Genomic DNA, 14257 nt, shown 5'->3' on the forward strand with positions numbered 1-14257 from the left:
TTGTCAGTGACCGTAGAAAGTAGCCTTTGTGCCATGTTGCTCACAAGAAGGCCAAGCAGATCATCAAGGACCCCAGCCACCGAGCCACAGCCTGTTCACCTCGCTACCATCTAAAAGGCGGAGATAGGTGCATCAAAGCTGTGACCAAGAAACAGAAAAACATCTTCTATCTTCAGGCCATCAGACTGTTAAAATAGTCACCACTATCCGGCCTCCGCCCAGTAGCCTGCCCTGAACTTTAGTCACTGTTACTAGCCGGCTACCACCCGGGTACTCAACCCTACACCTTAGAGACTGCTGCCCTACAGTATGTACACTGCTCCCACATTTTGTTGTGTTACAGCCTCCCCATCAACCCACAATACCCTATAATGACAAAGTGAAAACGTGTTTTAACATCATTTTGCAAATGTATTGAAAATGAACTACAGCTGTATCTCATTTACATAAGTATTCACACCCCTGAGTCAGTACATGTTAGAATCCCCTTTTGCAACGATTACAGCCGTGAGTCTTTCTGGTTAGTCACTAAGAGCTTTGTGCACCTGGATTTTACCATTTTTGCACATTATTATTTTTTAAATTCTTCAATCTCCGTAAACTTGGTTGTTTAACATTGCTAGACATCCGTCTTGCCATAGATTTTAAAGCTGATTTAAGCGAAACTAGGCCACTCGGGAACATTCACTGTCATCTTGGTAAGCAACTCCAGTGTATATTTGGCCTTGTGTTTTAGGTCATTGTCCTGCTGAAAGATACATTTGTCTCCCAGTGTCTGGTGGAAAGCAGACTGAACCAGGCTTTCCTCTAGGATTTTGCCTGTCCTTAGTTCTTTTCCATGTATTTTTACCCTAAAACAACTCCCTAGTCCTTGCTGTTGACAAGCCAACCCATAACATGATACAACCACCACCATGCTTGAAAATATGAGGAGTGGTACTCAGTGATATGTTGTGTTTGATTTGCCCCAAACATAAAGCTTTGTATTCAGGACATGAAGTTAATTTCTTTGCCAAATTGTTTGCAATTTTACTTCAGTGCCTTATTGCAAACAGGATGCATGTTTTGGAATATGTTTTATTCTGTACAGGTTTCCTTCTTTTCACTCTGTCATTTAGGTTAGTATTGTGGAGTAACTACAATGTTGTTGATCCATCCTCAGTTTCTCATCACAGACATTAAACTCTGTAACTGTTTTAAAGTCACCATTGGCCTCATGGTGAGATCCCTGAGCGGTTTCCTTCCTCTCTGGCAACTGAGTTAGGAAGGACACCTGTATCTTTGTAGTAACTGGGTGTATTAATACACCATGCAAATTGTAATTATTATGTGACTTGTTAAGCACATTTTTACTCCTGAACTTGCCTGCCCTTAGTTCTTGCCTGCCCTTAGTTCTTGCCTGCCCTTAGTTCTTGCCTGCCCTTAGTTCTTGCCTGCCCTTAGTTCTTTTCCATTTATTTTTATCCTAAACCCCCTTGCTGTGACAAAGGGGTTTACTACATATTGACTCAAGATATTTCAGTTCTTCATTTTTAATTCATGTTTAAAATGTCTCAAAACATAATTCCACTTTGACATTATCGGGTATTGTGTGTAGGCCAGTGACACAATATCTCTAATTAATGTATTTTAAATACAGGCTGTAACACAACAAAATGTGGAAAAAGTAATGGGGTGTGAATACTTTCTGAAGGCACCGTACATAGCCATTGAACACTTGTCACTTTAATAATGTTTACATACCGTTTTACCCACTTCATATGTATATGCTGTATTCTAGTCATCCTATATAACTACTGCTGCACATAAACTGGCCATAATATCTATACACGACATCATATACATATATATTTATATTGTTCGATATTACTGCACTTTTATCTAGGAACATAAGCATTTCTCTACATTCATGATAACATCTTCTAAATATGTGTACTGGACTACTACAATTTTATTTTATTTTTAGTGAGTCCCCATTGAGAGTGTAGTCTCTCTTGTAGGCCTAAATAGAGAGCGCCAGCAACCTATTTGTCTGTGTGACACCGTGGAGTGAAGAGATTGTTTTTTGTTCCAGTTCTGGGTTCACAGACCAACCAGTCTGGTAGTCTGCTGAATAATTCTGGATGTAATTGGTCTGCTCCATGTTTCCAGGAAGCTCATTTGATGCAAGTGATTTTTAGAATGGTACCAAACACAGATGAAACAATGCAATCCTCTGCAACCTATAGTTCTTGTGAATTACTCTCCATGCAGGATTCATTTAAATGTCAAGAATAATCACAAAAATAAATGTACAAGAAACAAATCAGCTGAGATGAGATCTCGGGATGTGGTTTCAGTAGGGGGAGCCATTGAGCCTCTACATTGTCGATTTTCATCAATGTGGTTCCCTCCATGATATGCAAAGTCAAATTTAGTTTTGTGAGACACCTGTTTGATGTAAGTAACCAAATTGTATTAATTTATATTGATAAAGGATCATAAGGAATGCTGTGGTGAATGCAATTTTGAAACTGATCAGATAATTTGTGATATGACAGTAAATGTAATGTACTAGATACTGGGTATCAAGTTTGTTTGAAGTTAATAAGTAAGGGACGACTAACAAGTGTGAGTGTGGGTAAACGTAGGTATAACAACGAATGTAATGTACTAGGTATTGGGTGCCAAGTGTGTATGTGGTGGGTCGGCGAACCCACTGGTATGTATGTGTAAACGTAGGTATAACAACGATTGTAATGTACTAGATACTGGGTATCAAGTTTGTTTGTAGTTAATAAGTCAGGGACTATTAACAAGAGTGAGTGAAGTTCTGGAGCTCAAGTGTGAACGAAAGTGTGTATGTATGTGTGTATGGGGTTAACAAATGTATGCGACTGGTCAGAACGTGTGAATGAAGTACATTAGATATTAGTCGGTGTACAAATATCGGTTTGGATGGTCTGCGGATAACGGTACAGGCAAGAGACCTGTGTTATACTGAGAATGGTTTACTGACTGATTGTAGTACATTGGGTATTAAGTCAGAGCGCTACTACCAAGTTTGAATGACCTGTGGGTATTTCTTGAAGTCATATCATACATTATTAGGGGTGGTAGTAACTTTAACATAGATTAGAATGACGATTTTACATTGGAATTAATCCTAAATTCATATTACAATTTAACCCCAATTTTAAAATAGAACGCAATATAAATGTTAAAAATGACTAATCGGGAAGTCGAAAAATATTGAAAACATTAAAGTCTACTCTGGAGAAAGATTGGAAGGAACGAGGGGAAAAGTTATACAGTATTTCCGCGCCCAACGGGCTCCCAGTCGATGGGGAGCCTGGTTGTATGCTGGTGACATAACGAAAAACATAAAACCAATTCGGAGTAGAGAGAATAAGGAGAATCCTCGCTGGGGAAAAGCTTGGACCTTTGAATTGTAATATTTTCGGAGAATTGTCTCGGTGCCGGAGTTTGCAAATACAGACAAGCGTTGGTGGTTCAGCAGTAAAATTTTTGCATTCAACGCGGGAGACTGGGGTTCGTATCTCAGCCTTGACATCGATAGACTAAAATTCATTCTGATTGTAATTCAAATATTTATAGGTTTTGCCCTGAAAGATAAGGTTGTTAGTGTTTGTTCAAGATATGAACTGAACGTTTTAATAGTTTGTTTAGGTTGAATTGAGAGACTAATTCATTCAAAATAATGGAGAGGCAATTTCTATGTAATACGTTGTGTTTCCCAAATGATCTGCTGGAATAACCTATTGGGAATGGAGTCGTATTTTAAAACTTGTTAGAGAAGTGCTCCTGCTGTGGGAACATCAATCAGCGGAAATTTCAAGTGCGCCACGTATAGTTTTTGATAAAACTCAAACTTTCATTAAAATGCACATACAATGTACTGAATTAAAGCTACACTCGTTGTGAATCTATCCACCAAGTCAGATTTGTAAAATGCTTTTCGGCGAAAGCATGAGAAGCTATTATCTGATAGCATGTATCCCCCAAAATACTGCAACGTCACCTAACGACAGATTTTGCGATAGCCGGGGCTACCCAAAACGCAGAAATAAAATATAAAACATTCATTACCTTTGACGAGCTTCTTTCTTGGCACTCCTAGATGTCCCATAAACATCATTTTGGGTCTTTTTTCGATTAAATCGGTCCATATATAGCCTAGATATCGATCTATGAAGACTGTGTGAACAACGAAAAAAATAGCGTTTTCTAACGTAACGTCATTTTTTTAAATTAAAAAAGTTGACGATAAACTTTCACAAAACACTTCGAAATACTTTTGTAATGCAACTTTAGGTATTAGTACACGTTAATAAGCGATAAAATTGATCACGAGGCGATGTAAATTCTATAGGTGTCAGTCTGGAAATAATGTCCGGGTAAATCTCAACCAAAATATCCGGTCGGATACCTGAAGAAATGGCTTGTCTCTTCTTCGTTTGACCAAGAAACAAGGCAAATGACAAGACTGTTGACATCGTGTGGAAGCTGTAGGTATTGCAACCTCGACCTCATTTAATCTGGGTCACCTTTAACAATTCTTGGAAGTGGCGCATGGATATTTTTTTCCATTTTCAGTGATCAGATTTTCCTGCACTTTTCGATGAAACGCACGTTCTGTTATAGTCACAGCCGTGATCTAACCAGTTTTAGAAACGTCTGAGTGTTTTCTATCCACACATACTAATCATATGCATATACTATATTCCTGGCATGAATAGCAGGGCGCTGAAATGTGCGATTTTTAACAAAAAGCTGCGAAAATTCGCAGCTTCCTTAAGAATGCTGAATCATTTACCTAAATCTGATGAATTCTAAATAATAATGAAGAGACAATTACGATAGATTTGTGCCCATCGAAATGTTCTTATGAATTTAGCGAAGTACGTGGTACGTTTACATTTTGGGGTAGAGGAAGTTGGAAGGTAAAACTGCGTCATTACATTGAATACACAATAACGTTCCTCAAATTATGACAGAGAAAATTGGTTGTGTCATTTAGAGGGAAAATGCGTGCTTTATAGCTTTGAGTCACTTTACAGAAAAAGTTCCAAATATATATATTTTTTTTAAGTAGCTGAATATCGTCTTACAATAATTCCCAGTTAATGATTTTGTTTTGGTTGTTCAGATAACCTCCCGTTTAATTTCAAATGGTGTTAAGGTATACTAACATTAGAATCTGTTTTCATTATGGGGAACAATGAAAGGCCCGATTGCAGGCTGAGTTTATTTTATGTTAAAGGGACAGTGTATGTGTCTAATGGCACGGTATTTAAGAAGCATTTTGGAGAGACTGTTTGAAGCGAGACTGAATGGGTTTTAGATATAACCATTACGGTAATTTAAAACTAATGATTTGATAGATACAATAGAATTATTTTAACTATTAGGTTTTATTTGTAGTAAACGTTTTGGGTTTAAGGGGATTTCCATGTTCCCCAGAGACAAGATATCTTAAAGGGGTACACTCACATATGGAATATTAGGAGTTTTATTTTCTGAGTTTTAATTAAACAAGTGATTTTTTTATTGTATTTTTAAGATAAAGGGTTATTTAATATGTCTAATTTGGTATGGAACACGAATGTAAGGGGGTAGTGTAACCTTTGACCTGTTTTCATGGCTCTCCCAGGTGGTCTGATCAGCCGTAGGGGGGTGCCATTTGAATAATGAATTTGTGGTCATAGGTAATACTGTTTTTTAAAGGTAAATTAATTATAATGGAGTTTAATTAACCTATATAAGGACTTTAGAAATTGCCACCATAGACATGTTTTTCAAAAACAAATCCATGAGTTTAGATAAAGCCAAACAGTGAGACATTTAGTTAGAATTTTGAAACAAATTGTTATGAGATTGTTATGAGAAAAAGAGCTACAGACAGATAGGGGGAAAAGGCAGACAGAAGAGCCATCCCCGCACTGCGGAAACCTTGAAGGTTGGAGAGCAGAGAGAAGTTTTAGAAGGGCGCCAGGACGAGCAAAGATAACAGAATGGGTAGATAACAGTTACTGAGTGGAGACAAAAGGGAGAATTGGACATGTGGAGAATGAAAGGGGCGCTCCTACATGATAATGTCAGAACAGAAGGATAATTTACTAATCTTACCTAAGTCATTATTTAGAGTATGTAAGGTTGTTACCTGGGCAGAGCCAGGTATCAAATGGGGGATAGGTAAATTGTGGTCTAGGATAGGATGGGGAATATTGGATAATAAACTAATAAAAAAATATATATATATTCTAGCTAACAAATAGGCATAGAGGTTAAAGATAGGACAAATGAGAAACTGTTTGTTAACCAAACCTGTATGTCCAAGATTTTATGCATTACAGGTGAATTAAAGGAGAAGGGGATTCACTCAAGCCAGTCCCTGAGGAGAATAGATGGGAAGTAGCCCCTTGGGATGGGGCCATACTAAATATTCCTGGTGACAGCCTTTGCTGTGAGAATAGCTGAAAGAGCTACATATCACACATTGTTGGAGGGTAAGACACAATGATACTGTCAAACACTGTTCGAGAGGAGAACTGGAATTAACAGAATTCCGGGGGCCATCTCTCGAATGAAGAACTTCCTTTTCCCGTCTTTCCATCCCTGTGTTTGTTCATAAATGTGGAGGTGTGTCTGGCCTCTGGCTGCTGATGTGTTCTCTGGGAGAGGGTGGGGCTTTACAGGAGTGCCAGTGTACCTGTGTAATGGGGGAGGGTGTCCGTATGGGGATTACATGATAACCAACTTGGGACAGTTTTGGGATTGGAGAAGAGGGTATTCTTATAGCATAGGGGATCCCACAAAGGTGGATAGGTTTTCCATGATATGTGGAAAACCTGCGAGCACTGTTGAACTCTGTAAATGTGATGAAATCCTACTAACCATTAGGTCCATTAACCTCTTTGCGCACGGAACCCGCTAGCGGGGTGAAATTCCACAACATACGGTGATCGCTACATAAATAGTCATATTAAACATTCATGAAAATACAAGTGTCTCACATGTATCGTAAGCCTAGAATCTTGCTAATCCAACTGCTTTGTCAGATTTAAAAAAGGATTTACTGCGAAAGAATATGATGCGATTATCTGAGCATAGAGCCCCATAAAAAAAGTTTTTTTTAACCAGCACAGGCATAACAATCAAACTGCATTAAAATAAATTGTTTACCTTTGACGATCTTTGTCTGTTTGCAATTCGAATGCTCATTGTTACACAATGAATGATCTTTTGTTTGATTAAATCCGTTTTTATAGCCTAACATGAAACATTTTGTGAACCGCTTATGTCGTGAATTCAGTCTCATTCCATTTGACGACACATTCCAGGTAAATAACCCACACAGAACGTGACTTTTCCAGTCATGTTAGTGCACCAATGATTTGCCCGCTGTTTCGTTGATTGACTGTCTTTTAACCCAATGACCACTGATCGCCTTGAAATCTAGCTGGGTAGATAGCCAATGAGCTGAGGTAAATGGCAGTAGGTCATGTTTATGTGTTGCAAGACCAACCCATGTAGTAAGCTCCAGTGTAAAGAGAGTAATTCGCTATTGAAGTGTCATACCGGAAGGAGAAACACATATTACGCACTGCATTGTTTGGTAAACGTTTATATATCAATCATTATGGCGACTAAGTCAGGGAAAGCTAAATCTAAGTCTTGATATACAGATGTACACACAATTTTAGAATAAATTGATTGGGAAAGTGAGACAGAGATTGTTGTAGGACGATTCATTTAGCGATTGTGGAGGAATATTTTATGAACGGGAGATGACATCGAGTTCTTATCATGCTAATGCCCTTGTTTGAAATTAATAATATAAAATATTATTTGTGATTTTTTTTTAAATTTTAGAAGCAATATATAAACATGTAATGTCATGAAATGTGAGTTGTGTGTGTCTGCCGCCCCACCCCACCTCCAAATGAAATAGCCTATATGAGGATGTTGAGGGGAGGGCAGGCCCACAACAATGGCCAAAGTGAAATGGAGACAGTAGATACAGCTGGTCTGTTGTAATATAATAAAGACAGTAGATCTAGCTGGTCTGTCATAATATAATAGAGACAGTAGATCTCGCTGAAATGTCATAATATAATAGAGACAGTAGATCTCGCTGAAATGTCATAATATAATAGAGACAGTAGATCTCGCTGAAATGTCATAATATAATAGAGACAGTAGACCTCGCTGAAATGTCATAATATAGAAGAGACAGTAGATTTTGCAGGTCATAATAATATATTCAACCTTATCTTCCCTGTCCTCATATATATATATATATATATATTTATTTATTATACCTGTTGATACAGGGCTCATATGTGAAACTATTCTAACTGAACATTTTCTTTCACAGTGACACTGACTCCGAATGGCAGGCCCCAGGGCCAAGGTTTCCATCCCCCATTTCTGCCACAAGTGGTGTTCATCTGCCCAAATTTATTTCTGCAGAAATGGATGTGCCTCAGGGCTAAAAGGGCACAGCATGGAGGCGTCGCTGTGTTCTTTGCAAAATTAAGTCCCCCATCACCTGCGCCACATGCTTGGTGACCCTCTGCTTTACAGCAGAAAGAGACTGCTATGGCACCTGGCATCAGCAGCACAATATTGTGTAGGGCTTTGGCAAAGTGGGTGGGGTTATATCCTTTCTGTTTGACCCTGTCCGGGGCTCTCATCGGATGGGGCCACAGTGTCTCCTGACCCCTCCTGTCTCAGCATCCAGTATTTATGCTGCAGTAGTTTATGTGTCGCGGGGCTAGGGTCAGTTTGTTATATCTTCTGTCTTATCCGGTGTCCTGTGTGAATTTAAGTATGCTCTCTCTAATTCTCTCTCGGAGGAGGAGGACCTGAGCCCTAGGACCATGCATCAGGACTACCTGGCATGATGACTCCTTGCTGTCCACCTGGCCTTGCTGCTGTTCCAGTTTCAACTGTTCTGCCTGCGGCTATGGAACCCTAAACTGTTCATATTTACTCTTGAGGTGCTGTCCTGTTGCAGAAGAGGACTGGCCACCTCTCATAGCCTGGTTCCTCTCTAGGTTTCTTCCTAGGTTTTGGCATTTCTAGGGAGTTTTTCCTAGCCACCGTGCTTCTACACCTGCATTGCTTGCTGTTTGGGGTTTTAGGCTGGGTTTCTGTACAGCACTTTGAGATATTAGCTGATGTACGAAGGGCTATATAAATACATTTGATATGATAGAGGACTGAGGGTCTTCCAAATATTGAAAGTGTGTAAATAGTTACTCATGTTATTTTGTCAATGTATACATTTTTTTCTTCATATTTTTTCTCCATTTTTTTTTTTTTTTTTTTTGGGGGTATGTGTTACAATACCATTTTGGTATTTTGTATATAGTTATTTGTTTCAAAATGTATACCTTCCTCAATTTGACTTCATGATAAATATCATGTAGCACACTCATTTTGGAAGTTATCATTCTGAAACTTTGCTCAAGTACTGTTGCCCTCATGTTTTTCACTGAAATTGTCCCCATCATCCTATCTGAATGTTTGTTTTATCTTGTTCATTTTAAAGATGATGATATAAAAATAAAAAAGTTTTTTTTTCATTGTATTATCTAAACCAGATCTATTGTGTTATATTCTCCTACATTCAATTCACATTTACATAAACTTCAGAGTGTTTTCTTTCAAATGGTACCAATAATATGCATATCCTTGGTTCTGTCCCAGATGAACCAGAGCCAGACCCAGAAACACTCCTCCACCACTCCAGGCCCAGCCCTGTCTCCACCAACCAAAATATCAAACCCTATCCAGGTAATTAATGTTAAGGATATCACAGATAGCGACCAATTGGGTACTGAAATTGGATGTGACGGTAGGGAAAATATGTGGTTGGCATACATGCGATATACTGCCAAGACATTACAAAGGAAGGACTGTTATTTGTGGCCATACTAGGCCTGTATTGGCTACTCATCCATTTGCCTTGGGAAAGGGGGAAGGATGGAGGTGTATTACCATGTTAAACCCAACTCCACCCTTTGTAAGACTCTGTCTCTAGTGTTCCCGGAAGTCCCTCCTCAAAAGGCTCCATGGGGTGTTAAGGCGTACAGAGGTAACTACAGTTGCATCACTGGTACAGGTAGGGGTTTTGACTATGGGCAGTTGCCTGCAGCAGATTGTAATAGTAACATAACCATTAATGTGACCTGGCCAGTGAAAGGATTGAATCAAACTAAGGGTGTTGCTGATGTATGGTGGATGTGTGGCCCAAACAAGGCATTTAACACCTGTCCTTAGAGGTAACTGGCAGGGTACATGTGCTTTAGCCAGTCTGATAATACCACTAACCATTATTGAAGTTACAGCTAATCAGCTCCTGGGATCAATTAGAAAAGCACCTAATGATGTTCACCCGTACTCCAGATATAAGCGTGATGCACCTTGGTCTGAGGTAACGGATAATATACATTTCAACCTACTAGGTGTGCCAGTGGGTGTTCCTCAGGAATTCTAGGCCCTAAACAGGAATGATTTTTTATGCCATCTACTACCCATTATTGGCCCAGCTATTGTGGATGCTTAACAGACCTCATGGATAAATATACTATAATCAACAACGTTTTGTTAATTACACCCACACTGCCCTTACTGGTATGGCTGAGCAATTGGAGGCTACTACCAGAACCGCCAGGCAGAATAGATTGACTTTAGATATGATCCTTGCCAGTCAGGGAGGGGTTTGCAAAATGTTTGGTGAACAATGTTGTACATGTATACCTAATAATACTATCCCAGATGGGAGCATATCAAAAGCATTGGTTGGGTTGGACGAGCTTTCGGCAGAAATGAAGGGCGTGGCTGGGGTAGAGGAGTCTGGCTGGATGTCTTGGATGGGGGTGTGGCTTGGTGAGTATGCATCACTGGTGGTTATTGGATTTCTGACCCTAATTCTTGTATTTTTGTTATTGATGTGTTGTGCTGCTTGCATCATACCTTGTTTGAAGAAGTCTGTTACAGATGTGGTACAGGCTTCAGGTATGATGCCCTTGCTTGATGCTCCTGAAGGGGATGCAGATACAGAATCTAACTTCCGGAGAAAGATGGGGCTGACTGAGGATGACCCCTGGTTTGCTGTGGGTGAGGTCGTGGAATGATAACTTCTTAAATACATAACGTGTACAATATAACTTGTCCTCTCTTATGTGAAGGTTTAGAGTCCCTGGGTGGCAAGGAGCCCACCTGGTACAGGATAGGAGTAGCTGAGAGGACCAGATGGTTTATAATAATGCTTTGCTCTGCTTTACTCTGTTTTCCATGACCAAAGTTTTATCCTATATCTAACATGTCAATAAACAATAAAGTTATCCTATTTTTGATAGTTATCCTATTTTCTTTGTTGATTTTTCTTTTGTTTTTCTGAAAAAAATCTAATCAAATAAAAATGTATAATAAACTTTTTATTTTTTTCATGAAATGCTATTAACATATTACTATGTTGGGACCGCTGAAATAATGGATAATGAGTGACACCCTAGGGGGTGTCAAAAGGGGGACTCAAAGCAAAAGGGCATGACCAGCTGGCTGGTGTGTTTACAGACATATTCAATCAATCCTTATCCCATTCTGCTGTTCCCACATGCTTCAAGCTAAAGTAACTGAGCTAAACGACTACCGCCCCGTAGCACTCACTTCCGTCATCATGAAGTGCTTTGAGAGGCTAGTCAAGGACCATATCACCTCCACCCTACCTGACACCCTAGATCCACTCCAATTTGCTTCCCGCCCAAATAGGTCCACGGACGACGCAAACGCAACCACACTGCCCTAACCCATCTGGACAAGAGGAATACCTATGTGAGAATGCTGTTCGTCGACTACAGTTCAGCATTTAACACCATAGTACCCTCCAAACTCGTCATCAAGCTTGAGACCCTGGGTCGCGACCCCGCCCTGTGCAACTGGGTCCTGGACTTCCTGACGGGCTGCCCCAAGGTGGTGAGGGTAGGTAACAACATCTCCACCCCGCTGATCCTCAACACTGGGGCGCCACAAGGGTGCGTTCTGAGCCCTCTCCTGTATTCCCTGTTCACCCACGACTGCGTGGCCATGCACGCCTCCAACTCAATCATCAAGTTTGCGGACGACACTACAGTGGTAGGCTTGATTACCAACAACGACGAGACGGCCTACTGGGAGTGTGGTGTCAGGAAAATAACCTCACACTCAACAAAACAAAGGAGATGATTGTGGACTTCAGGAAACAGCAGAGGGAGCACCCCCCTAGTAAGTAGTAAGTTTTAAGTTCCTCTGCGTACACATCACGGACAAACTGAATTGGTCCACCCACACAGACAGCGTCGTGAAGAAGGCGCTGCAGCGCCTCTTCAACCTCAGGAGGCTGAAGAAATGCGGCTTGTCAACAAAAGCACTCACAAACTTCTACAGATGCACAATCAAGAGCATGCTGTCGGGCTGTATCACCGCCTGGTACGGCAACTACTCCACCCACATCCGTAAGGCTCTCCAGAGGGTAGTGAGGTCTGTACAACGCATCACCGGGGGCAAACTACCTGCCCTCCAGGACACCTATACCACCGGATGTCACAGGAAGGCCATAAAGATCATCAAGGACAACAACCACCCAAGCTGTATCACCGCCTGGTACGGCAACTGCTCCGCCCTCAACCGTAAGGCTCTCCACAGGGTAGTGAGGTCTGCACAACGCATCACCGGGGGCAAACTACCTGCCCTCCAGGACACCTACACCACCCGATGTTACAGGAAGGCCATAAAGATCATCAAGGACATCAACCACCCGAACCACTGCCTGTTCACCCCGCTATCATCCAGAAGGCGAGGTCAGTACAGGTGCATAAAAGCAGGAACCCGGAGACTGAAAAACAGATTCTATCTCAAGGCCATCAGACTGTTAAACAGCCACCACTAACATCGAGTGGCTGCTGCCAACATACTGACTCAACTCCAGCCACTTTAATAATGGAAATGGATGGAAAATGATGGAAAAATATATCACTAGCCTCTTTAAACAATGCTACTTAATATAATGTTTACATACCCTACATTACTCATCTCATATGTATATACTGTACTCGATACCATCTACTGCATCTTGCCTATGCCGTTCTGTACCATCACTCATTCATATATCTTTATGTACATATTCTTTATCCCTTTACATATTCTTTATCCCTTTTGTGTGTATAGGGTAGTAGTTTTGGAATTGTTAGGTTAGATTACTCGTTGGTTATTACTGCATTGTCAAAACTAGAAGCACAAGCATTTCGCTACACTCCCATTATGTGACAAATGAATTTGATTTGATGACCACCACCAACTCCAATATAATAAACAGGTACATTTGACCCCCCAATAAAACACAATGAAGTAGATGAAGTTGATGGAATCGAAATTATTTCTGCACCAGAGAGATTGGCTTTTTGTGGCTTTACACTATGCAGTACTACTCAATTTCATATTTTATGATTGAAATTCCCTGTGAAGAGGTGATGAGGGGCACAAGGTGACATTTAGAATGGGCCATTATCATGCACCTGTCAGAACAGGGGCTAAAAATACATGTTATCCTAATGCACTTGAATAAGGAATGGAGGAAGCTTTCACTATGGTTCATTATCATGTCATGCAAGTTCGAATCCCCGAGCTGTTCCTAGGCCGAGGCAGTCATTGAAAATAAATAAAAAATTATTAATATGTCGTCTATTACCATATTAATAGCTAGCAGGCAGATGAAAGTAATGAGCCTCTACTTCCAACTCTCAGATAGAGCAATGGGATAATGGAAGTAATTAAGGAATGAGTAAGGAGGAATAGGGCCTCAGCTTAGCTACAAATGTGCTCCCGATTTTCTCCACTCCCTCTGACCCCCACTCGTCCCTCATTATGGTCAAGAGCTAGCGTACACTCGCTGTTTCCCCATTTCTCTGGGAGGTGCTACCCTCTCTGTTGCCTTGAAGCATATTTAAGTGGAGAGGAACAAAAGTAAGAGGACACAATTCCAATTCTAAGGTAATTTTTTCAATCAAGATTTCGGATATGAAATAGCCCACTAGTGTTCCTTTACAGCGGCAGATTTGATTCTGGGAAATTACACATGCAATTTGACATCCTATTACCTTATCCTGCAGGCCCTCGGCTATTAGGGTCAGTGTGATCATCATCAGAAAAATATGGAGGAGAGGATGAGAGAGAGGGTACTAGATTCTATCATTTCTTCTGAGTGAAT

Source organism: Oncorhynchus keta, chromosome 35 (genome assembly GCF_023373465.1).
Source record: "Oncorhynchus keta strain PuntledgeMale-10-30-2019 chromosome 35, Oket_V2, whole genome shotgun sequence".
NCBI lineage: Eukaryota > Metazoa > Chordata > Actinopteri > Salmoniformes > Salmonidae > Oncorhynchus > Oncorhynchus keta.